The sequence below is a fragment of the Equus przewalskii genome, chromosome 14 (assembly GCF_037783145.1).
Source record: "Equus przewalskii isolate Varuska chromosome 14, EquPr2, whole genome shotgun sequence".
NCBI lineage: Eukaryota > Metazoa > Chordata > Mammalia > Perissodactyla > Equidae > Equus > Equus przewalskii.
Genome location: NC_091844.1, coordinates 43,883,524 through 43,910,659, shown reverse-complemented (window position 1 = coordinate 43,910,659; position 27,136 = coordinate 43,883,524). Strand labels below are relative to the sequence as shown.

At 40.3% G+C, this 27,136-nt stretch overlaps 2 long non-coding RNA genes across 5 annotated transcripts in view; one reads left to right on the top strand and one right to left on the bottom strand.

Moving 5' to 3' along the window:
* The window catches only part of LOC103546256 (uncharacterized), a 389,543-nt gene that overhangs the window by 272,189 nt on the left and 90,218 nt on the right, over positions 1 to 27,136 (top strand). The gene's annotated exons all lie outside the window — the stretch shown is intronic.
* LOC139075561 (uncharacterized) lies at positions 10,436 to 26,019 on the bottom strand. The gene is made up of 2 exons (XR_011526083.1): positions 25,886 to 26,019; positions 10,436 to 10,662 (listed from the first exon to the last, which is right to left on the bottom strand). It is a non-coding gene; the product is annotated as an uncharacterized lncRNA (long non-coding RNA).

Below are 27,136 nucleotides of genomic sequence, written 5' to 3'. Positions count from 1 at the left end.
CTCCCCGGCTATTGGTAGATTATATTAACATTGTGGCCCCTTCTACCATGCCCCAGGGAAGATTTCTGGGAGGATTTTAAAGAGGAAATCCTCATGTCTACAAATACTTTTTTGGGGGAAATGGTGGGAATTAACTGCAGAGGTAGATGTAGGAAATAACAGGAAGAGCTTTGGCAGCTCTCAGCGAGATAATCCAGGCCAAGTCACTTAACCCCAGAGCTTAGACCTCAGTTTCCTCATATGAAAAGGAGAGAGTTCAAAGGCAACTTCCAACATCCCTTTTAACTTAAAACTCTATAAATATGTGAGTTGATGGACAGGGCAAACTGCTTTTCAGTCTCTGGGATTTCTTTCCTTCCTGGCTATGTGGCTTTATGATTAGTGAACTGAAGAGCCATTAGGGGAAGTGTATGATGAAACCTTTGAAAATAGCAGGGCTGCAGGGAGGTTTGTACAACTGCCCCATTGGTCTTGTGAGAATTTGTCAGTATTCATACAAGTACTGAATTTATTAAGTATCGCTATGTGCTGTGCATTATTCTAGGTGCAAGCAGTACAACAGTGATGGGGAAAAGGAGAATCTTGGTTTTCAAGTGCTTATAGTTTGGAGAAATTTAAATTCAATCACTTTATGTGGCTTTACACAGTTTGCTTTTATGTTCATATGGTTCTGAAAATAATAAGGGAACTTACCATAAACTTTAAATGTCTCCAGAGATCTTCTAGGTGGGATCAGGTTGGGCAAGAACTGGGTCTGAAATAAAACTTCCAGGTCAGGGGAAGTGTGCCTTTTGGTGGATATTCTGGTGGAAGAAGTGCCTGGCTATGCTTTGGTCATTCTGAAAACTCTTCTTCCATGAATCATTTTTTAACATAAAGGGAAATCCTAGTAGGTCCCACATCTTTTTGGAAAATGTCTTTTCTGTGTTCTGTTTCATACCATGCTTTGGAATGGTTAATTCGGAAAGCGAGGTTATACTTTCAATCATTTATAATTTTATTTAAAATTTTTATTTCATCAGGCTAAGATTATTTTTCTTGTTTTGCTTTCTTCTCAAGTCCTTGTGCATGCTTTGATATCCAAAGTAGAGAAACAGTCATAAATTTTATAATATTAATTGTTTTGGATATGTGAAATCTTAAGCTACACATTACTAAAATGAAAGTCAATTTGTGTTACTAGTTATATGGATATACACATGTGTGCTATGATCAGTTTATAGGATCTTGATACAAATGATTATTCCAGATTACAAGAAGTTCTGGGAGGACATCTTGATGACACAGACTTTTTTTTCCTGTTGCCTTGGTATTTTCGGAATATCTTACACGTCATCTACTATATGTGTCTTTGTTGTAAGTTAGAGTTTGGTTAGATAGAACATTTGAACTCTATTCAACTTGGCAGTGTAAAGAGCCTGGAGTCCAATGATTTGTCTTTAGGGCGGTGTTTGGGGAATAACAAAATATTTCAGAATCATTAAGGGTATTACAAGAGGGAATTTGGGAGTGGTTGAAATGCTTTGTGTACTTCTAAGAAGGCAGAATGGGAGAGATTAGAGGAGGAAAATGGTTTTAAAATTTTCACTTAGAGAATTTGTAAATACAATAAGCATTACTGCAGGTTCATAATTTAAAAAATGATCATAAATTGGTAAAAAGATGAGATTTTTCCTGATTTCAGTTTAATAAAACTGAGAAGCTAAAACAAAAAATAATTCACATGTTACAAAGGCAGGATCATTGATAAGTAATATTAGAGCTCTCTCTTGACCAAAGATATATTTGTCAGGAAGACTTTTAAATACAGGATGTGTGATATCATTTTGGTACAAATGGTGATACTACAGATTCCTTCTTTAAACATGATTTTCACATAGATAGGCTCTGAGGAAGGTAGTGTGAAGTCTTGGAAAGAACACAGACTGAGTTCAGAATATGCTGGGTCAGCTGGCTGTGTGGTCTTGGGTAACTTTTTAGCCTCAGTTTCTTTACTTGTAAATCAAGTTGATTCTTCTTATCTCAGAGGCTTGTCCAGAGAAGGTTCCATGCCTTTCCCTCCCTACGTTTTCCAGGTTTCTAGGAGAGTTTTGCTGAATTTTTGTCTGCCGTCCAAGATTATGCCAATAAGCAAGGCCTAAAGAGCTAGAAGAAGAAAAGTGTTTAGATGATGTTGTTCAGGTTAAGCAGTACATGAAAATTTAAACTGCCTTTTCTAGCTATGCTGAACAAAGAAGGATATTTTTAACATTGACAGTAAATGGGTCTCAGTCCCATGACCTATAAGGAAACCTGCATTTTTGACTTTTTGTTTAGGTGTGGGGATGTGGAGAATAACAGCAGAGGTTTACAGTTCCTGCACATTTGGCTCAAAGGCTTATCCAAGCTTAAGCAAGTGGTTATGATTTGAACCTGGTTGTTGATTGCTTTTGTACTCAGACCTCTTTCCTACATTCATTTGTTCTTTCATGTCATTCAAACATTTCAATAATTGGGCGTACTTTATTGAACATAGTTCTTGTGTCTTTATGGAAAAAACTACGTTTAGAGCATTGCCTACTTCTGGATCACAAGCTCAAACGCATGCACAGATAAGAAGTAAAGCAGGGCCTGCCTAATACAACTGTGAACATTGGCAACTGTGGTGATCTAGAGAGCATATGCTCAGTCCAGAGAATAGTCACTAGTCAGGGGCTTGTTTCCATGAGGATGTGTGCTGCGTATTGCCATATCTTCCAACTTTTTTTCAGAGAAGTCAGAAATATAGGTTTTAATGGGAACTCTTCTGATTTTTAATATACCATGCAAATCAGAGTCCATTATCTGAGGACTGCCAGTTTGTATACTCAGACTCCAGCTGTAGGTAGTGCCTTTCTCATGATCTGCCTCCTAATAGCATGATGGTTAAGAGCTAGATAACCTGGGTACAAATCACAGTCCCACCACATACTAGCTGTGAGACCTTGGCAGGTTACTTGGCATCTCTGTGCCTTAGTTTCTTCATCTATGAAACGGAGATGATAATAATAGCACTTATCTCATAGGGTTTGGGGGAGAATCAAGTGAGTTAAGTGCTTCCAATAGGGCCTGGGATGGATTAGGTGACACTGAGGTGCTTAATATTATTAGAGCCTCTTTTGTGTCCTCTCACTAAGAGGTCACACCCCTCTTCCTGTGATGCCTGGGAAGAGAGGAGGAAAACAAGGGGAAACAAATCTTTATTGAGCACCTCCTGTGTACCAGGAATTATGCCAGGTGCTTTGAATAACATTTTCTCATTTAATCCTCATGCAGACTCTTGAGGCAGGTTTCATTTCCATTTTACAGTAGAGAGAACTGAGACTCCGTGAGGTTCAGTAACTTGTCGAAGGCAGAGTTGGGATTTGGACTTAAGTAGATCTGATTCCAAAACCCATCATTTAACCAATAACTTATCACCTTTAACCCAGGGAGATTTGTTGTGAGTCTGATGCCCAACAGGACGTTTTTCATAAAGGAATTTAAAGAAAATCACCTTCTAAATGAATCAACTTGGGTCCAGATTAACTATGGAGAGCTTTGTTACCAATACACCTAGTGCTCCCCCCGCCCCACCCCTGCCCCTGCCCCAGGTGGGTATGAGCTCCTTGAGAGCAGACACTGGAACTTTGCTCTCTCTGAAGCTCTCAGTGTATTCAGTGAGCTCAAATGCTTACAAAGGAATGATGAAAGAGAGACTCAATTAAGATTCTCAGTCTACACAGTGTTAGAGAGTCTGGACATGACATGCGATGACAAGTCTAGCCAGGCCAGGTATAAGCCCTTAATTACTGCAAGAAAAGCTCTCAAAATGTTACAAAACCCTTTCCTACTTTGCTAACAGTGTTCCTTATGGTGTCAACGAATACAGTCAGAGTGGCTGGGAGGAGTGGAGGCACGTGTGAAGTGAAGGAAGAAGGAAGGGAGAAAAGAATGAAAGTGGGAAATCTGTCTGTAGAGATAAAGAGAGCTGGAGGGGGTGGATGTGAAAGGCAAAAGGCATTGAGCAAACTTCCTGTCAGCTGCACAAAATGATCTCAGGCTCAGATGAACTTCCCAAATTAGGACAGAATCAAAATTCACACACAACAGTTTCTTTGGAAAGCCCTTTTCACCTCAACATGCTCTGCTGAAAACAGCTTTTGTTTTTGGTAGATGGAATTAAAAAGCAGGAGAAGTTTACTTAAAAGAATATCTGCTATTATAAATTACATAAAGTCTCTCCCAATTAGGGCTTAAGTCACATCCATCTACAATTCTGAAGCAGAAAAATTCGTCTTTCATATAAGTTTGAATGTTCACAGATCTTGCTAATCGTTGCCTCATTGACTCAAATGTATTAGGAGTCAGTGAAATTACCAAAACCACAAACTAAATGATTAATAGCCCTGTTTTCAAAACCAAGTGGAAAACAAACAGGCAAATAGAACTACAGTTCCCACTCTGTCTCTTTATATCACTTTGATCTCTGTCTCCCATGCGAATGAGGGTACTGTTGGGTCCACCACATCATCACTTTTCTGTTCTTCTTCATTCTACCCAGATGGAGTGCCAAAGCAATGAAGGCTGTGCTGAACCACCCTGGGGGTCAGGCAGCCTCACAGATGGACCTTTGGAACTAATCCAGGTGCAGAGCAACACTGAGTCCATCCAGAGCCAAGGGTTCATGTCTGAATGAATGTTCAGCAAGTGCTGTTTTTTTTTTTTTTGAGGAAGATTAGCCCTGAGCTAACATCTGCCACCAATCCTCCTTTTTTATTTTTTTTGCTGCGGAAGGCTGGCTCTGAGCTAACATCCATGCCCACCTCCCTCTATTTTATATGTAGGATGCCTACTACAGCATAGCTTGTCAAGCAGCGCCATGTCCACACCTGGGATCCAAACTGGCAATCCCCAGGCCGCTGAAGCAGAACGTGCGCACTTAACCGCTGCGCCACCAGGCCAGCCCCTCAAGTACTTTTTAATAGGCTTAATCTAGAGTCATGCCTGAAGGAGCTCTGGCAAGTTTCTTAACCTCTCTGGGTCAATTTCCTCATCTGTGAAATGGGAATAATCCTAGAACCCACCTCACATGTTTGTGATGATTAAATGAGTTTTACCACATGTAAAAGGCTGAGCACAGGGTCTAGCACATGTTCATTAATAACGTTAATATTAATAAATTGTTTTAGAGGTGATATTGATCATGAGATCAAGTGATCATAGTTGCATTGGAAATAACCTATTTAAATGTGCTTTGACTTTCTAACTAATTTTAAAAGGCTCTTGGTGTGAGATCAAGCACCTTCATTCACCACTCTCTGAAAATTATCCATTTCCATTATAGACAGACTTCTATCCCTTTCTGTAAATTATCTAGACTTCCAAAATGGGATGTAATATTGTCTTGTTCCTTGGAGGGGAAAAAATGGTGTAACTATACAGCAACTATCTATAGATAATGCAGTGATTGATTACATGAATTAAACATGATTTTCAAATATAAATCAAAGGGGGTGAAATTCACTTTTTTTAAGAAGTAACTTTGTTCCATACTTACTGTTTCCATATGCTAGGTTATTTCTCATTTTCACTAAATGGGATAAAAAATTGTGGGGCCCAAATAAACATTTCACAAAGCTTGGTTTTCTAGTTCATACCACAAGGTGGTGGTTTTTTTTTTTTTTTTTAAAGATTTTATTTTTTTTTCCTTTTTCTCCCCAAAGCCCCCCGTACATGGTTGTATATTCTTCGTTGTGGGTCCTTCTAGCTGTGGTATGTGGGACGCTGCCTCAGCGTGGTTTGACGAGCAGTGCCATGTCCACGCCCAGGATTCGAACCAACGAAACACTGGGCCGCCTGCAGCGGAGCACGCGAACTTAACCACTCGGCCATGGGGCCAGCCCCTAGGTGGTGGTTTTTTTTGAGGAAGACTGGCCCTAAGCTAACATCTGTGCCCATCTTCCTCTACTTTATATGTGGCACACTTGCCACAGCATGGCTTGACAAGTGGTGCATAGGTCTGCACCTGGGATCCAAACTGGCGAACCCTGGGCCGCTGAAGCAGAACATGCGAACTTAACCACAGCACCACTGGGCTAGCCCCCAACGAGGTGTTTTTTGGATCACTGGAAAGCACCATTGTCAATTCTCAGAGACTGTCCTTCATACATTTCCCTGTATTACGCTATTGTAGGTAGGAGAACTGATCAACATTATAGTGGCAAAGCAGAATTCAGAATCATGTTCTACAATTACAGTTCATTTAAAACATCCCATCCCCAAGACCTTCCCTTGGTAAAGTTGGGATGAGGCAGTATAGTAAAGCAAAAGGCCACAAGCTTTGGCACCGACAGATCTGTATTTGAATCTTGGATATACCACTTATTATTGATTTTTTAATGTATTAATTATTCCAATAAATTTGTGGAACCAATGGTTATCAAATTTTCACATGGATCAGAATCACTTAGAAGGCATGTTAAAACACAGATTGTGGACTCCACTCCCAGGGTTTCTGATTCAGTTGGTCTGCTGTTTGGCCCAAGAATTTGCATTTCTAACAAGTTGCCAAGTAAAGATGGTGATTATGCTGGTCTGAGGACCATACTTTGAGAACCACTAGGATACATTGTGTGCAATAAATTAGGTTCAGATGGTTCCAGAGTTGGGCCAGAGTTTCCATATCTATAAATAGGAAGAACATTGACTTGGAAGATTTTCTGTGAAGATTAGAGATGTTGTGTAGACGCACTTGGCCCTTAGTGGGCAATCAATAAATAGTAGATATTATTCTCTAGGGTCAGACAGTTCTGGATTCAAGTTCAAGCTCTGCTGATTGCTGACTGAGTGATCCATTGTAAACTCTGTAACTTCTCAAAACATCATTTATTTGTGAAGTAGGTGCTATGTTCTGAATTGTGTTCCCCCAAATTCATACGTTGAAGCCCTAACGCCCAATGCGATGGTATTTGGAGATGGGGTTTTTGGCAGATAGGTTTTGATGGAGTCTTTTCGGTTGGGGCCTCGTGATGGGATTAGACTCCTTCTAAGAAGAGAACAGAGAGCTTGCTTCCTCTTGTCTCTCTCTTTCTCTCTCCACCATGTAAGGACATAGCAAGAAGGTGGCTGTCTGCAAGGCAGGAAAAAGCCCTCACTAAGAACCTAATCAGCTGGCACCTTGATCTTGTTCTTCTCCAGAATGAATTTCTGTTGTTTAAACCACCCAGTCTATGTATTGTTTTATGGCAGCCTGAGCAAATATAGTGGAGATAATACCTGCCCTATAAAATAGGGATATAATGCGATGCTGTGTGTACAGCAATTGGGATAGTGCTGGCTACCTGTAGTAGGAAGCAGCTAATGAGTATTAGCATTATTACTTAATAATTACAGTCATGCTCTTTCTTCCAATTCCTTTGCAGAATTTCTCCTCATGTTAACTTTGCTACGAATTTCCCAAATTTGATGGTAACTGATTCCGGGGTGTGTGGATGAGATGATAAGTCGTGAGGGTTAGTTCACGTCATTGCCTTTCAACTTTGTTGCTGCAGATTAAGTTCTGTCTCAGAATCTCTTCTTTGGACCAGCGCATATTTATATAAGAACAGAAATGCTATCAACCTTGTTTCTAAGTTCAGCCTGTCCAAGAGAATAAGCCATGTTGTGTGGCTCATTTTCTGGTGACGTTCATTTTTTCAGAGCACACTGGTCAGTTGTCTCCTGGGTGGTATCTTGCACATGTGTTTCTCATTAAAGTAGCAACTAAAGAGTGGCAACTGTGAATCTTTTCTGGCTGGTGCTCATGGTCTGTTTTCTTCTGTAATTAGCCTGGGGTGGAAGTTTTTGGAGGAAGGGAGGGGGAGGCCTATTTATGAATTGAAAATTGGACTTGATGCATATGACACTGGGTTAAATTGCTCCAACTTAGCTGTGATGAAAACTTTCCCCTGGTTCTTCCTCTCATTAAAATTTCCTCATTTATAAGTAGATTACTCAGGCTTTATGTTTCTACAGTTGTCAAGCATCTAATTTTGTTTAAAAAATCATGTTAAAACCTAAAAGACTTGATTGAAGCTTTAAAAGTGAAAAGAAAAAAAAATGAAGTCAAATGCTTTTTATTATTTTAGGGACAATATTTTATTATGGTAAATAACATTATTGGAATCAGCTAAACATGAGTGAACAAGCTATCAGGGTATCACTTCTAATAATTTTTATTATTTTACTTATGAAAAAGACTTTATGTACAGCCACTCTGGAAAAAGTTTGGCAGTTTCTTATAAAGTTAAACATACATGTACCAGGTGACCCAGTAACCCAACCCTAGGTATTTACACCAGAGAAATTAAAACTTACATTCACAACAAAACTTGTACACAAATGTTTATAGCAGCTCTATTCATAATTGCCCCAAACTGGAAATAAGTCAAGTATCCTTCGTGGGTGAGTGAATAAACAAACTGATACATTCATACAATAGAGTACAACTCAAGAGTGAAAAGGAACAAACTATTAAGCAACAATTTGCATGAATCTCAAAGGCATTTTGCTTAGTGGAAAGTGACATGACAGTTATATGACATTCTTGAAAAGATAAAATCATGGCGACAGAAAACAGATCAGTGGTTTGCTGGTGGTTAAAGGTAGGTAGGGGATAATAAAGTAGTAGCACCAGAGAATTTTGGGGGTGATAGAGTTGTTCTGTACCCTGATTGCAGTGGTGGTTCCATAGCTCTATACATGTGGTAAAATCATATACCAAAAGAAGTCAATTTTACTGTGTTAATTAAAAACAAACAAACAAAAGATTGGTAGGGAAAAAGAGACTATATCTCTTTCTGGAATACAAATGATTGTCTCAGTGGGGTATGCAGAGAGATTTTAAAATGTGCATTCAGTTGAATCCTTTATGGAGTTTCTGTACAGGTAGGAAATGTCAGGAAGAGATTTATTTATTTATTTATTTTTTAAAGATTGGCACCTGAGCTAACAACTGTTGCCACTCTTCTTCTTTTTTTTTTTTTTGGCTTTTTCTCCCCAAATCCCCCCAGTTTCACAGTTGTATATTTTAGTTGTGGGTCCTTCTAGTTGTGGCATGTGGGATGCCACCTCAAGACGGCCTGATGAGCGGTGCCATGTCTGCGCCCAGGATCTGAACTGGCAAAACCCTAGGCCGCTGAAGTGGAGCACACGAGCTTAACCACTCGACCACGGGGCCGGCCCCAGGAAGAGATTTATTTTTGATTGTTGTGCAAAGGAAGGGAAGGAGGAAGGAGGGGTTCAATTTTACGCATGGTTTTGCATATAACAACAACCAGAAATCATAGAACAGCATAATGAGTTAACAATACTCATAAATTGCATTTTGAAATCTTTAATCCTCACCACTTATTAACTTTATGATCTCCATTGCATTTTTAAAAATGAATTACCTCTGGATTCTGAGTCTGAGATGCTCGAGATGGGAAGTAGTTGGGTCAAAAGAGGGAGTTCACTTTCCCTTATACTGCACAAAGCTATTCATATCCTACCATCTGAAACTAATTTGTTGTGTGTAATTTATTCCGTAAAGTTGCTGGAATAAACAATGCATGCACAGATCCTTAGATATGTTTTAAGCAGGGACTTGCTTGCCTGTGTGTGATTTTCAGCTGTCTCAGAACTTTCAGAAGTACTATCCAGTGCTCAGGGTGTCATGTGGGTTCTTAGAGGGCCTATTATTTATAAACTAGGGTACTTATGTGTGTGTGTGTTTTTTTTTGTCTGTGACAGATACAATATGGGCCACAGTCCCCATTCCCAAATTGTTCCTAAGCTCAGTTCAGTGAGTTAGGAATAGGGAGCAGACATGCCCATTCTATGCCTTTGGTCCAAATTAGCACAACACGATTGGGATTGTTTGGTCAAATGAGTAAGAAATTACAGCATTGTGGCTTGTCACTTGCCTCCTAGAAAATGAAAGTCACTTCAGATGGTACATTTGCCACAGTGGCAGGTAGTTGCTGGGTTGGCCTGACTTCACTTCTGTGATGTGGATGCTAAAGCATTTCATGAAGTTCCTCAAATGTTTCCACCTCCCATCTTTACTGCCAGGAGTTTTGCTGGGTGATGGCATGATATAGAGGAATAAGACAGTGTCATTCTCACAGACCTCACAAATTTCTTCACAGTCCTTACAATGCAGCAAGTCCTTCTCAAACTACATATTCCAAACTGCATTTTGCCTCTTTAAAGAGGGGCTATCCCAGGGCCAATATCGGCCACTTTTAGTGTTCTTTCTCTCAAAAATCCATATTTTCATTCTGTCCCCATAATTAAATCAAAGCACTAGGCTTAAAGGTTTCCCTTCTGAATCCTTATACCATCATGAACACTTTAAGATAGAGAGTACAAATAATTACAGAATATTTTAGAATGCTCTCATCACTTCTAGAAATATACTTCCGAGTTTCTCCTTGTAGCAAAAGGAATCCATCTCCAGGAATCTTCAGGATCACACTTGAACTTTGGCATGTGGTTTCCTCTTGCCTTATGTCCTTGGAGGCCATCGGTTCTTGTTATTCAAAAGTAATTTGGGAGCATCTTCCATACACCAGGCACTGTTCTAGATACTGAAGAACTAAGACAAAGTTGCAGGCTTCTGGGAGTGGGGGAAGAAATAGACTAAACAAGGAAATAAAAAAGTTCAGAGTATGTGAAATGCTAGGAAGGAAATAAAACATGTAATAAGATAGAGCATGATTGTAGGGGTGGGGAGGGTGCATTACTTTAGACAACAGTTGGTCTTTGAGGAAGTCACATTTGAGCTGAGTCCAGAAATAAGAAGCAAGCCATGTAAAGATTGAGGAAAGAACATTCTAGAGCAGGGTGTTCATCCATCAGACCCTACAGGCACTCTTCATGTTTGAGGGGTGAAGGTGGGGTTTCCTTCTCTCACCATTTTACCTAATAATCTACCTAAGGAATTATAGAAGGCAAGTGACCTTCTTTCCTTCAAAACCTGGACTGGATGGGTTAGGAGGTCCTAGTGTCCAAGAGAGGACCACTTCCACGTTATTCATTCTACCAATTCAACTATCAATCTTACCCAAAAACACCACTACAGACAAACCCAGAATAATGTTTGACCAAATATCTGGGTACTCTGGCCCAATCAAGTTGACACATAAAATTAACTACCACAAGTCCACTCCTTGTCAACTTGGCCACCCACATGCCTCTCCCTAATCCATATTTAATTTCCAAATAAATACAATAACAAGGTCATAATTCCACATAACATGATACAATTATCCTGCATACAGCAAAAATGCACTAATCCTTTCTCGAGAAGAAGAGGTAGGTCCTTGAGTGATGTTTATTCTTCTCCTTAATATCCTGTAACTTAAATACTATGATGTGAAATTAACAATACTTAAATAATATGATCTAAAGTCAATACATCTTATGTTACGTGATAAAGGAACAAGAGGAAAGAAAATAAAAATATTTGCTTAATATATACATGTTAATACACACAAATATATTCATAAGAAAATAAGGAAGAAATACTCATGACAATTACAGTATTCATTTCTGTAAATGGTCACATGGTCATAGCTGGTATTTATAACTACTTTCTTCCACAACCCATTCTGTATTTCTTTTGCCTTCAGCAAGCACCTCAGCTCATCATGGTTGTTTACCTGTTAGGGTGACCCAAACCTTCATTTCTGAAGGGTCTGGGTCACTAGTAGTCCTGCCTGAATTGAATTGTGGTTTTTAATTGACCTTTATCACAGGACATGGTAATATTAAGAGACACCCTAAGGGATATCCTGTTTTCTGGACATACTCTTTCTTACCTCCATTGTGGAGTAGTGTCCAGTTTTCCCTTCATAGTCAGGATCAATCACCCCATCCACCCAGAAACTCTCTTCTTTGCCTGTTGATTCAGAGGCTGAGGAGTCCAAAATGGCTGGGCAACAGTCTTAACTTCCAATTCAATGGGATCATTGTTGTGTCTCATGCAGGAAGCATTCCTTCCTTTAGAACTAAGACCTCTAGGCCAGCAGAGCAGAAGGTCATGGAAAGAGGGAGCAAAAGTTTTGCTAATGGGTTGCTAGGGGTAATAGTGAGTGGTGCCACTCCCATTTCCACCTCTTGTTTCCTGTACTCATGAATCCTAGCTATCGGAGAAACAGCACCATATATGGATGCTGATTCAGAGCATATAGAGCCTTCTGTAGAACCTTTCCCCAGCCCTACAAGGTATTATCACCTAGCTAGTGTTATAACTGAGTCTTCAAAAGGTCGCTCCACCATTCTGTCAGGCCAGCTGCTTCAAGATGGTGGGGAATGTGGTAAGAATTCCATGAGCATGGGCCCATTGCTGCACTTCTTTTGCTGTGAAGTGAGTTCCTTCATCAGAAGAAATCCCTTTGGGATACCATAACGGTGAATAAGGCATTCTATAAGTCCACAGATGGTACTTTTGGCAGAAGCATTGCATGCAGGGAAGGTAAGTCCATATCCAGAATAAGTGTCTATTCCAGTAAGAACAAAACACTGCCCCTTCCACGACAAAAGCAGTCCAATGTAATCAACCTGTCACCAGATAGCTGGCTGATCACCCTAGAGAATGGTGCCATATTGGGACTCAGTGTTGGTCTCTGCTGCTGGCAGATTGGGCACTCAGCAGTGACTGTAGCCAGGTCAGCCTTGGTAAGTAGAAATCCATGTTGCTGAGCCCATGTAAACCCTCCATCCTTGCCACCATAGCTACTTTGTTCATGAACACATTGTGTGTTAAGAGTGGCTGGGGAAAGAAGCTGACTGGTATCCATAAATGAGTCATTTTATCCACTTGATTATTAAAATCACCCCCTGTTGAAGTCACCTGTTGGTGAACATTCACGTGGCACACAAATATCTTCACATTTTTTGCCCATTCAGAGAAGTCTATTCACATACCTCTTCTCTAAATTTCCTTGTTATCAGTTTTCCAATCACATTCATTCCAAATCCCTGACCATCCAGCCAAATCATTGGCAACTTCTCATGAATCAGTATATAATTGCACATCTGGTCATTTCCCCTTCCAACCAAAGTGTGCACTGCTTGAAGTTCTGCCCACTGGAAGGATTTCCCTTCCCCACTGTCCTTCAAGATGTTCCAGAAAGAGGCTGTAGTGCTGCAGCTGTCCACTTTCGGGTGGTACCTGCATATGGTGCAGAACCATCTGTAAACTAGGCCTGAGTCTTCTCTTCCTCTGTCAACTGATCGTAGGGAACTCTCCATGAGAACATAGGTTCAGGCTGGGAGAGAGAAGGCAGTGTAGCAGGAGAGGAGACCATGGGCATTTGGGCCACTTGTTCATATAACTTACTTGTGCCTTCAGGACCTAACTTGGGCCAGATCACATACATACCACTTCCATTTGATGACGGAGTGCCACTGTTCATGCCCAACTTTATGGATTGGTGGATCAGCTAATACTCAGTTCATCATGTGCAGCTCAGGTCACATGGTGACTTGATGGCGCATGGTTAAGCATTCAGTCTTTAAGGCTCAGTAGCAGGCTGAAAGCCATTTTTCAAAGGACAGTAATTGTGGAGGATGGCAGGGCTTTGCACCAAAACCCTAAGGGCCTGCACTGCAATTCACCAATAGGGGCCTGTGAAAGGCTCCAAAGAACATCCGTATCTGCCACTGACACTTCAAGCACCATTGGATCTGCTGGATCATGTGGCCCAAGTAGCAGAGCAGCTTGCACAGCAGCCTGGTCCTGTTGCAAAATCTTCTTTTGTTCTGATTTCCAATGAAGACTATCAGCTTTTTAGGTCACTTGGTAAATGGGCTGGATTAACACACCCAAATCAGAAATATTTGCCTCCAAATCCAAAGAGGCCCACTATGTATCGTGCCTCTTTTTTAGCTGTAGGAGGAGCCAGATGCAACAACTTATCTTTCACCTTAGAAGAGCTTTCTTGACATGCCCCATACCACTGGACCCCTAGAAATTTCACAGAGGTGGAAGGCTCCTGAATTTTTATCAATAAGCTTAGAGTAGTTGCTACTTCCTGCTCACTGGGCTCAATCACCATAATGTTATCAATGTAATGGATCAGGGTGACATCATGTGGAAGGGAAAGGTGACCAAAATCTCCGTGAACTAAATTATGACATAGGGCTAGACAGTTGATATACGCCTTAGGTAGACAGTGAAGATGTATTGCTGGCCTTACCAGCTGAAAGAAAATTGCTTCTGGTGATCCTCATTGAGAGAGAAGGAGAAAGAAGTATTTGCTAGATCAATAGCTGCATACCAGGTACCAGGGGATGTGTTAATTTCCTTGAGCAATGAAATTACATCTGATACAGCAGCTATAATTGGAGTCAGCACGTGGTTAAGCTTACAGTAAGCCACTGTCATTCCTCAAGATCCATCTGTCTCCTGCAAAGGCCAAATAAGTGAGTTGAATGGGGATGTGGTGGGAATCACCGCTCCTGCTACTTTCAAGTCCTTCATGAAGGCGCTAATCTCTGCAGTCCCACCAGGAGTGAGGCATTGCTTTTGGTTTACTATTTTCCTAGGTAGAGGCAGTTCTAGTGGCTTCCACGCAGTCTTTCCCACCATAATAGCCAATTATGGTCAGGGAACCAATATGGGAATTCTGCCAGCTGCTGAGTACATCTGTTCAAAGTATGCATTCTGGAAATGGGGAAATAAGCACAGGATAGGTCCCCACTGGGCCTACTATGAGACAGACCTGAGCTAAAACTCCATTGATCACCTGACCTCCATAAGCCCCTACTCTGACTGGAGGGCCTACAGTGACGTTTTGATTCTCCTGGAATTAGTGTTAGTTCAGAGCTAGTGTCCAGTAGTCCTCAAAAGGTCTGATTATTTCCTTTCCTCAATACACAGTTACCCTGGTAAAAGGCTTTGGGTATGGCTGGGAGAAAGATTAACAGTATAAATTTTTGGCAGAATACAGGGGCTCTTCCTCAAGGTTACCTAGCCTCTCCTTCATTCAACGGGTTCTGGGTCTGTAAATTGGCTCAACTCTGGAAATTGATTGAGGGTCATGACTCTCTATTTTTATGTTTCAGGTTAGACTTTTGTTCACGTGACCTAGAACTTTTCTGCGTATACAGATAAGTAAGAATTTGTAGGCTTCCTATCTATTTCATTTCTAGGAAGATCATGATTAAGTAGCCAACACCATAGGTCTGCAAGAGTCAGGCTATCCTGAATGCTGCTTTGACTCTGCTGTCCCTTATGGTAATCATGCTCACTTTGCCTCTTGTGGTTGAGTGCTGCCAATTGGCCCCCGCCACCTGGGGATCCAATTACTCCCATCACATTTAGGTTTCCCAATTCAGTGACTGCAGATCCCACAGTTAGGTCTGGCCTACAGATAAGAGTGATCACAGAGTTCTTCAAGGATCCTGCATGAGTTTATTTCTCATAGTCATGTTGAAAAGTATTTCTCTGGATACTCCCAGGGTGGATGAGCAGGTCTTAAATGACAAATCCACTCTAACATTCCAATCTCCCTAAGTCTTTGAATCCCTTCCTCTACGTTAAGCCAAAACTCGCTTACTGTGGACCACCTTTTGGTCCATGCTTTGGCCAACCAACCAAACAGACTGTTAGAGCCCCTTCTAACTCTCCACGCTGCACAATAAATGCAGAATCTCTACTCAGTGAGCCCATATCAGTAAATTCAGCCTGATTCAACTTTATATTCCTTCCACCATTGTCCCTCACTCTTACTATTCTTTCCCACACATATTCCCTGGATTTTGTCTGTATGAGTTAGAAAACTCAAGTAGGTCTTTTGGAGTCTAGCATGCCTCCTCATGGGTCACACTTTGTATTTCAACTTTAGAACCTTCTGGTACTTGTATCTAGTTATAGATCTAGAAGCAAAGTTATATCTTAGGTGAGGAGTAGGTCCTAAAGAGACCCAGAATTGTCTTGCATGGAAATTGCCTCAGTGGAGACCGTTACAGATTCCTTAGGCAGTATAGGGTTAATTGCCTCAGATGGGGGTGGGAGGTAGGGTGGAGAGGCCACTCCCATTGGCAAAGAAGACTCTTTAGAATTTAGGGGCTCGAGGTTCTCAGCTTCATCAGGGTCTTCCCACACGTCCCCACTTCAACTTTCAGGATCCTATTCCAATCAATCCAATCCAAGAGTTGGGTATATTGGTCTAGAGCTCAGGGAATAGTCAAGGCTAGAGATATGAATTTCTGATTCATTAGCATATAGATAGTTTTTAAAGATCTGGGACTCGATACCAAAACTCCCTATCCCCTCAGGAGAGACCAAAGATAGAGAAAAGGCCTGAGGATGTAATTAGGAAGGTTTCTAAACTTTCATATTCAGGTATGCACTATTGCCCTGGAAAGAAAAATTAAAATAATGATTTCTAGTACAAACAACTCATTTATTCAAACAGTTACTAAGAGCCTGCTATGTGCCAGTAAATCTTCTAGGTGCTAGGGATACCACAGTGAACACTACACAGTCCCAGCCCTCAAGGCACCTACATTCTGGTGAGGAAGACGGATGATAAAAAAACCAAACAAACACGTACACAACACAATGCCAAGTAGTGATAGGTAGTATGAGGAAAAATAAAGCCAGGCAAGGGCATAGAGGGTGATAGATTGAGGGGCTATTTTCAATAGGATAGTTGGGGAAGGTGTTTCTGAAAAGGAGCAGAGACTTAAGTGAGAAAATTAGTTATATGAATGTCTGGAGAATGGAGCAGATTTGGGTATGGCAAACAGGGAAGAATGGAAGAAACTGGCTGAAAGGAAAGCTAGGGTCTGATTCTGTAGAGTCTTAGAGGGTGGGAAGAGAGGGAGAGAGAGAGTTTTCAGAGAATGGGGGAGGCAGAAGGAGAGGAGAGGGAAAAAGATATAGAAAAGCCTGGTGGGCTTGGGCTTTTACAGATGGCAAAGGTTAGAGAATTGAGATTGAGAGGCTCCAGAGCAACTGTGGGGGCATTAAGAATAAGAGAGGAGATTCCTAGAAGTATTGCTGAAGTTTATGAATTGTTTTTCCTTTAATAATCCTTGTCAGATATGACTAGAAGTGGGGATTATTTTTTACAATTACTTGTGGTCATTGGCCTGTGTTTCTTATGATCTAACAACTCTATTGGAACTAGGCCATATGGTGCATATTTGGGTTATATTTAAATTTAATAATCATTAAATTTATGTCTCATATTACCTGCAGGAATTACTATTTAGAGATCCTGCATAGTAGCCTTTTCTCCCTTTGGGGAACATATTCAGCTGAGACTACGAAAATATACATAGTATATACTATATTGTAATTAACTTAAATTGTTTATTAAATTTATTTTACAAGTAGACACAAAAGTTATATTATTGCCTGTACACAATAATGTTCATTCCATGTTAAAGTATATCTATTTCAGGACTGTTGCTCCTCTGAAAACTCTTGATTTCACACAGACTATTATAAATTGGGTTTTAGCATGCTCCCTTCACTGGTATGTAAGCCCCATTAGGTTGGCGACTTTGCTCACTGCTGTATCACAAGTGCATAGAATGGCAGCAGGCACATAATAGGTGCTCAATGAATGTTTGATTAATGAATTAGGAAGTGCAGTAAAATGAACTTGCTTGTCCCTTCAACTAAAAAATACTGAAAATACAAATGAATTTAGGCCAGTTGAAAGCAGAATTTAACCAACATGTTATCTTTTATAGTAATTGCTTTGTAGCATTTTTTTCTTATAACATTTATTTTAGTGGTAATAGTAGGAAATAATCTCTATTCAAATAACAATACTTATTTAAACTCCATAAACTAAGTTAAAAAAAAGATAAGCAAAGATAGCAAAGAAAGGAAAAAAAGATAGCAAAGAAAAAAAGTCTACTCATTTTTCTTCCAATTTATAAAACTGATCAGCAACTTTAATGCTGTTTTATTTAGTAATATATTTAGCAAGGAAGATACAAGCGTATTATAGGCATAAACTTGAAACTAGATTAACTTCTCTGGTATCAGTGATAAATTAGTAAGAGTGGTAGGCTAATGATAGGTGTTTTAGCATCTTGGGACCACATCTCTTAGAAACATTTCTCTTAGGCTTATTTTATTCTATAACTATAATCACATCACAGTAAAACTGATGCTTGTTTAGATGCTGAAGGCAATGCATTAGGAACTGATGGTGACTGATTCTTATCCAATCAGTTCCTGATGCAGTATCTGCGACATCAAAAACACTGTAATAATTTATATTAAGTATAATTTATTTCCAAATGAAGCAACTTTGTTCACTTTTGTTCCTACATATGAAATTTGCAATTAAGTAACTCTTAACATGTCATGTAATAAATCAATCCGAAGTCACACTAATGAATAATTTCCCCAATTTATCAAGAGAGACATTGTAAATATAATATGTGTAAGACTCAATTATTGTAATCATTTATTTCATGGTAAACTAGTATGGATAAAAGTATTTTTTAGAAAGCATATTTTACAAATAGCTTTCCTTAAGCCTATTTTTTTGGTTTGTGTGTGTGTGTGTGTGTGTGTGAGGAAGATTGGCCCTGAGCTAACATCTCTTGCCAATTCTCCTCTTTTTGCTTGAGGAAAATTGTTGCTGAGCTAACATCTGTGCCAGTATTCCCCTAATTTATATGGGATGCTGCCACAGTGTGGCCCAATGAGCCATGCTAGGACCATGCCTGGGATCTGAACCTGCAAACCCAGGGCTACTGAAGCGGAGCATGCGAACTCAACCACCATGCCACTGGGCCAGCCCCTTATTCCTGTTTTCTGATGATAATTTTAAAAATATTAAAATCCTAAGGTAGATTTGAATGAGACAATCTGATGGTCATCTAATTTCAGATTCAGATTAACTGATTAGGATAAACTTCATGTTTATCCTACATTTTCAAGACAAGTTTATCATGTCTTTTTAACCACACTAGAATTTCAGCTCACTGAAATGATAAGGTTAGAATTAGAGTTAGTAGATATAGGAGGCACATGACACCAAGAAGAATTAGTGGCCAACCACACAATCCCAAGAATGTTACTGGTTTTCTACCTTATTGATCATTTTGCAGGTCAGCTTTGGATTAATTAGGAAATTGTAATTAATCCTCTAGAATACTCCCAAATATAGAATGAATGAAAGGCTTTTGTATTAGCAAATCCACCCTTCTGTTCAATGGAACTTCTGTTTTACATAGGCTATTTTGGATATAAAGGCTAGGAAATAACTGGGTAGGGAATTTGGAAGTGGAATGGAATTGGAGTTGAGAGGTGGAGATCACAGAATGGAGACTGGAAAGTCCACTGATTGGTATCTGTCTGTCTTCATTTATCTGGATCTCAAGTAGGCCTGAGAGTTAAGGTTTTACCATATTTTTTATTTTACAGATGGCAAAATTTTAGAATACATTAAAGTAGTCCAGGGACATAATTTCCAGCTTATTGTCTCTCTTTCTAGAGTTCTTATCTATGATCAAGTGTGTTATCTCAATTGTTTAGATATTCTATTAAAGTTGATATGCTTTTCAGAGAGTAATTCAGTAAAGCCAGAGGACTTGTAAGCAGAATGGTATTGGGGACCCTAAAGACCTCTGTTAGAGGAGGAACCCCAGGAGAAGTACCTGAAAAGTCAGCCACCATGATATTCCCCTACAGCTTTCATGGTCTCTGTAGGTATAGTTTTTGTTTTTGCAGCTAGATTTGACAGATTAGGAAACTGAGTTAACAACTCTAGCAGTGGCTGGAAAATTAGTTGGTGATGTGTCATTTTGTGAGGTGGGAAGAATGTGATAAGGAAATAAAAGTGGGTGAAGAACAGGGTTCTTCCCTCAAGATTTGATTATTGCAGATATGCTCTGTGGGATTTTCTCTAAGTAGTGTCATTTACCAAAAGTAACAGGAAAGGAGCCCAACTTCCCCCATGTCATGACTCTAAGCTTCTATTGACTATTTGGAGTGCCTAATATAAGAATTCAACAAGTTTTTTGGAAAACCTGAGGACTGGGATATGGTGGTTGGGATGGTTAGATATGGCAATATCATCTTTCATTACAAACTGCTGCAGGGAATCAGGTGGGGAAAGAGGGATTCACGGAGATGAATGAAAGGACCTATATAGGTCAGTGGTTATCAAACTTGAGCATGTAGGAGAATTAGCCAGAGGGCTTGTGAAAATACTGATTGCTGGGACACACACTCAGAGTTTCTGGTTTAGTAGATCTGGAACAGGGCTCAAGAACTGGCTTTTATTATTATATTTTTTTGGTGAGGAAGATTGACCCTGAGCTAACATCTATTGCCAATCTTCCTCTTTTTGCTTGAGGACAATTGTCACTGAGCTAATATCTGTGCCAATCTTCCTCTATTTTTTATGTGGGCTGCTGCCACAGCATGGCCTGATAAGTCGTGTGTAGGTCTGTGCCTGGGATCTGAACCAGCAAACCCTGGGTTGCCGAAGCAGAGCATGCAAACTTAACCACTGCACCACCGGGCCAGCCCCAAGAATTGGCATTTTTAATAAGTTCACTGGTGATGTAGTCCAGGGAGATAATTTGAGAACCACTGCTCTAGCCTGGTCTTAAACTATGTGGCCTATTGGAAACAGGTGATCTTAAACAGGACTGTGATAAGTAAGTGTGATGATTTAAAAGGAAAAAGGCCAGAATGAAGCACCTAGAGAAGTGCACGTCCAGTAATAATTATTGGAGTTCAGGAATGTTGCTTGTTAGACATCGTTATATTACTAGAGATCTTTTAGGAGTACGTTTGCAACTTCCCATTTTCATTTCCTTTCACCCCAGAAAAATCATAGAATAGAAACTCTGCCATTCTCTGTATTACTTGAGTCTGGAAATATGGCTAGTATGCCTGTAGACAGTACAAAATGGTAGTAAGGGAAGACAACTCAGAGATAGGCCACCATAAAACAGGAGAATCCTAAAATCCAGGTCACAATTTTGAGCAATCTTTAGAGTATTATATAGGCTAAAGGCATCTTCCAGTAATTGAAGGATCTGTAATAGAACTAAAAAGCAGAAGGTCACCCTTTCCAGAGTATTTCCCAGAGATTTTTCTAGAGAGATTCTTCTGGTATGTCCATTCCAGGTGACAAGACTGTCAGTCAACCAGGGTGCAGCCTTATCTGTTCCTAGAATTAATTAAACTCCTCCCTTCTCCCAAGATTTTCACCATTCTGCTCACGCAACTCCTACTCATTCTTCAAGTCTCTACCTCACTTTCAGTCTAGATGAGGTCTCCCTATCCTTTGCTCATAGCAGTTAACCACCTGTAATCACAATGGAGATATTTACATGATTAATTTACTGACCAACTCCTCCTCTAGATTGAGGGCAAGGATGGCTTGTTCATTGCTATATTCTCAGTACAGAGCCTGGTACCTCATTGGCATTAAGTACTTGTTGGATGGAAAATGAAAAGCAGCTCTATTTTATGGGGAGCAGAACTTAAAGCTAGGGTTTCTTCTTGGTAAAGCATGTTGGCTGAGCTTAGCACCTTCCCCATCCTTACCCACTCCAGGCCACCATGTTCATTGCTAGTAGAGTGTGGGGTGCTGGTGCAGCAGGTTTTGAGAATATGAATTAAATAATGTCATAACCCCCAAAGGAGAGTGTGGTTATTTAGAAGTTTGGGCTTTGAGGATTACTCAGAGGAATTGGCAATATTGGCACAAATTGTGTACCTAGCCAGGTTGCCAATATGAGGGGTTCTAGCTGATACAAGATTGTCTGTAATCAGGAAAGGTTTATTTAATCAGGCTCTACCTTAATGGAAGACAGCTGTGGCTTGGGTAAGACGGTCTGCTTTAGAGTTTGGAGACCTTGCAATGATCATTGAAAATATAAGCCATTTTTGTTTTATTAGTTTTGTTGTTTTGGTTTCGATTTTTGCTCTTTTTTTGGAGTGGGGTTTTGAAAAGGAAGACAAAGATCGACTTTCTGGGCATTCAAAAACTATTCATCCTGCAGTGGTACAGCATGGGGGAGGGTCACAGAAAATTCTAATCTGTATGTCTACGGAAGACAGACACTGTGAGCCTGGAGCCATTTCACAGCTTTTATGGGGGTGCTGCTAGGATGTCCCCAGCTGCTTTGACTCTCAGTGACTTCACAGGCCTTCTTGGTCGTAGATGGAACTTTTACTGACCTGATTTGAGCCTGCTCATATTCCTTACCACATCTATTCAGATGCAGAGGACAATAAAGTCCTTCAAAGGCAGAAGGGTGCCATCCGGCTAGCTTCTTCTCAATAACGGAGTAAAACCTGCTTTCAAGTTGGGGCTTCCCCGCAGCACAAGGCTCCCTACAACAACTGAAGTGCCAGGTCAGCCTCCTGAGCCAGCTGAGCCCCCAGCACCAGCCTTAGACAGGGCTGGAAATCTTACTTGACTTTTTAGTCCAGGAGAAATGTTGATTTCTAGCACTACGGAGGCACAGTTTAGAGTTGTCTGTGGGAATGAGCTCAGGAGGGGAACTTTTCTCAGTTGGGAAACTGACAGGTAGTATGGAAAGGCAGGAAATCAATGGAGAAATCATTTGACCTCTGGACTTCTGCCACTCTGGTAGGCACCTGGGCTGGGTGATGGTGGGGCACCCGGGGGCTGGAAGTCTATACCTGGAGAGGAAGTCAGGATGCTTAGAGAACACTCACAGTACAAGCTTTGGGCACCACAGGTTGTTTTGCAGTATGTGCTAGGACACCTGATCAGGGCAGAATCAGGCAGCATCTAAAGAGACAATCTTGGGATGCTCTTTGCATGGGACCCCAAATACCTAAGGGATGTGGGAGGCACATGGTCACTGTGGCTCCTGAGGGCAAAGCCAACTCCAGGCCTAGAGGTGAGATCTGACATGAGCAATGCTCAGAGCCTCAGTGAGTTGGGATCTATGGTCAAACAGGAACACATAGGCTGACAGATGAAGGGAACATGGCCACCTGTATTGAGCAGAAATAGACTTCAAGCTTACTGTAACAGCTTACAATCACAGATTAAGTACACATCTAAGATGCAGACCTATAGACTGGCAATAGGCTCTGCCTGCCTGCTCTTGGAGAGAGGCTGGCAGATTCCACTTTGACTTACATAGTCTTCCTGGTGTAGGTGGAGGAGGAGTAACAAGTGCCACTCTGTAGATGCTGGTGATTGAGGTGAGGACTTAGTTCCTAGGAGCCCTAACAAGATCTCAGATAGGGAGCAAGAGAGAGCCTCACTACTAAAAGGCTGTTGTACTCCATCTTCAGTTAGGACTGGCATAAACAAACCCCATCTAACAATAGAGTTTTGAATGTTTCATTGACAGAGATGCCAAATCCATCCCTTATTTTGATGCTTATTACCACCAAGATACAATTCTGGAATTTTTAAGTTTAAAAAAAAAAAAAGAGGGTCAGATTCTATATGGTTGAAAAGATAGGTGACTTTTTTCTAAAAACAGCAACACAACTAATTAGTTGCCCAAAGGAGTTGGGGCTCCTGATTCCTGAGCCAGTTTTCTTTTTATTCTCTCATACTAGCTCTCCTCTTGGTAGGAACCAGCTTATCCTGTGGTCTACACTCCTAAAGTTTAATTGCAAGGAAGTTGTTTGGAACCCATGATAAGTATTTCTTTTTAGAGAGAGTTTATAAATGATTAGGTTCTCAGAAAATCCTATTCGATCTATGTTACCTATAAACAAGCCATGCCACTTCTCTAATTAAAACTTGCCACTTGCTTCTTAAGCCATTCTCATTAAAACCCCAAATCCTTATCATGGTCCACCCAGCTACCCTCGAATCCCATTTCCTACTAGTTTTTCTCTCAGTGCACTCCATCCACAGACTTCTTGTTGGGCTCAAATACAATGATTCTCACCTCTGGCTGCACATTAGAATCCCCTAGTGGCTCTTTGATGGCCCCACCCCAAGGCATTCTGATTTAACTCGTCTGTGGTGGAGCCCTTGACACTGGCATTTCTAAAAGCTCCCCTGGTGCCTTTGTAGTAGAGGGTAGTACGAACATTTACAGACAGCAACAATATACTTACCGCGTGTACAAGCATGGCAACAAGCGCAGTTCCTGACACATAGCATGTACTCAACTATTTTAAAAATATTTCTTACCCTCTTGAATTACATTCATTTTCTTCCCTTTTGAAACAAGAATTTTCTATCCTTTTTGAAAATTTGTCACCAAGAATTGGAATTGGGAATTTTTTAATGTTTGAAAAAATGGTTATTTCAACTAGCAGGAATATATTGATGACATTTGGAGAGTTTCAGCAGCTTTAAAGGGCCCTAATGAGCCCTGAAGATTAATATGAAGCCCTCTTCTTACCAGAGGTGTTATTTTCTGGTTTGGTTCCATATTTTTACTGTTATTCTGGGGATAACTAATCTTCAAAATGACCTCGTACTACCCAACATCAATTTCTGGCAAGAAAACTGAATAGGTCATACTATACTAATCTGCCTCAGTAGCAGAAATATCCGTAATTTAATCAGGCAGACACAGGCTTCTCTTCCCGAGGATACCCAAGGAGCTATGTGTCAGTCAAAACCTTTGAAATAGCATCTTTAATAATTTTTCTTGTTAAAGTTAGTCTTATATTTAATCACAAATTTGCTCCATCTAATTTGTTTTGTATTGCTGGGTGAATGAGGAAGATAACTGGCCCTGATTTCTTCACCCTGCAGTAATACCTTACATTTATTTTCATTCTTTTTGCAGAATATGGATTTCTGCCCGTTTCCAGGGGTCACCAAGAATTGGAGTTGGGTCCAGCTCAAAAGTCTTGTGGCAACCTTAGCCTGAGCCACAGTTGATACTAAATTTCAATATTAATTAAGACAGTTGAATGGGAAACATTCATAGAGGAATGAGGAAGGGCAATTCAATGTGATAATCTGGGCAGCAAAGTTTGAGAGGGCCTGGCAGGAGATTCTCCTCTTTTGAACTCCTTGGAATTTGACAGAGTAGCATTCACATATAGAGTGGGAGGAGCTTTCAGAAGGAAAACATTTTAGGTTCAGCTTCTAACACCCAAACTCCCTTGGTTGCAATTTAAAAAAAGCACAAAAACAAACCAAGTAGCATTGAAGGAGTACTATAAATAGTATGTGAATCTAATAATGGCAAATTAATTCCCAAGGCTGGGTGCCTTTCCATTATGACAGGACTTGAGAAAAAGATTTGCATATGATTAAAAGAGGTTGAGAAAGAAACAGTAACTATACAGCTTTTTTTTTCTTGGTCATGAAATAGAAATTTGATACTCTAATTTTGGAGCCATGCAAGTCTTTTGGTCCTTGAGGGCAAGGAAATTGCTCTGTTTAGCATAATCCCAGAGACCACTGTGGGGATTTATGAACATCTCACAGTTGCCAGCTGAGATTAAACCAACTCACAGCCATCCAGGTTAGATCTGCAAGAAGAATCTTGTGAGCAGAGGCATATGGGTGCATGGCTTCTTTCACTGAGTGCATCAGCTGAAGACCTGGCATTGAAATCTTGTCTCCTCCTTTTTTCTTGATGAGACATTATCAAGCTACTCTTCTTGCTGAATGGGAACCTTATTTTCACACATTTCTGGCATACGCAGCATTTCATATAATGTCATAAAAGTACAATCTTTGCATTTAGAAAGGATTTGTTCTACTTAATCCTTACGTAATGTGAAACACAATTAAGTTGGAGTATAGGTAAATGTAAAACCAATCATCTGAAAACCATTTTAAAACGAGCTTTGTAAAGAATTTGGGACTACCAAAGCCAAACATCCTAAAATATTTATTTATCTCAAGAAAACCAGTAATTATATAAGTGAAAAAAGTAACGACCGTGTACTCACCAAAGGGGCAGGTGTGATAACGGAGGTCCAGGTCTCTATCTTTTTTAGATGGTAGTTTCTGTGTCCTTCCCTTTGCCCATGCTGCTTTATTATAGCTACATCTGATTGGGCCATGAGCCTTAGCCCCTTCAGTCCACTGGGAGGGAGCAATCAGTGGCAGGAATCAAGAAAGGTGGGAGGAGGAGACGCCTGCGCCTGCAGAGGTTCTCCACCATCTGCTGAGGAGATTCTCAACTTCAGTGAGCATAAGCAGCACCAGGGGAGCTTGTTACAAATGTAGATTCCCCAGGACGAAAGTCCAGATTTAGATTCAGCAGGTCTGGGTTAGGGGCTGGGATTTACACTTTGGCGGGGATTTTCCCTGCCTTTCTCTCTAGCATCATTTCATACTACATTTCTTTCCCTACACTGTAGGCTCCAGCTATAACAAACTGCGTGAAGTTCCAAGAATCCAATGAGCTGTGTTATGCCTTGTCCATATGTGGAATGGTTTCTGCTTCCTCTCTCCCTCCTCCAATACACCCACATGCGCACAGGCCATACACACCTTGTGTGACTGACACACGTGCTGAATCTAAGACCCATATCAGACACTGCTTTCTCTCTTCAGTCTCCCTTCTCTGCCATCCTGTTCGACTTTTACTCTTCCTGTTTTGGCACCCATTATACACAATGGTGTTTTCTTGCTTACATGTTGTCTCCATCAGTAGACTGTGAACTTTTAAATGTAGGGACTGTGCTTATTCATCTTTATATTCCCAGCCATACAATTCTCAGTATAGCATCTAATACTTAGCAAGTACTCAATAAAATTTGTTGAACTAAATCAAATATTCATTGAAGCAAAGAATTATCGATTCCAGCTCATAACTTGTCCTTAAATAACTGAGACTTGACAAAATTAGAATAGTGATAATTTGCTGTTAGAAAATGGCTTTTCATGGAAAAAAAATCAGGTAGTTATAAAGTTACAAAACAAGTGAGAAAGCACAAGTGAATCAAATCTTGTTTTTCATATGAATTCCTAAGTAAAAGAATACTCTTTGAAAAATAAAAATGTCTGCTTATTGGAATTTAACATTTAAAATATAGTTCTAAGTTTATGTTCTGGAGTCAAATTGCTCAGAATAGAAAATAAATAGAGGATTTTATCCTAATAAAAAACCATTGGCTTGTCATTTCTCCTGTCTTTCCTCTCAAGGCATTAGGATGAATGACACAACTGCAAAGCAACATGCGTGATGGTTCATT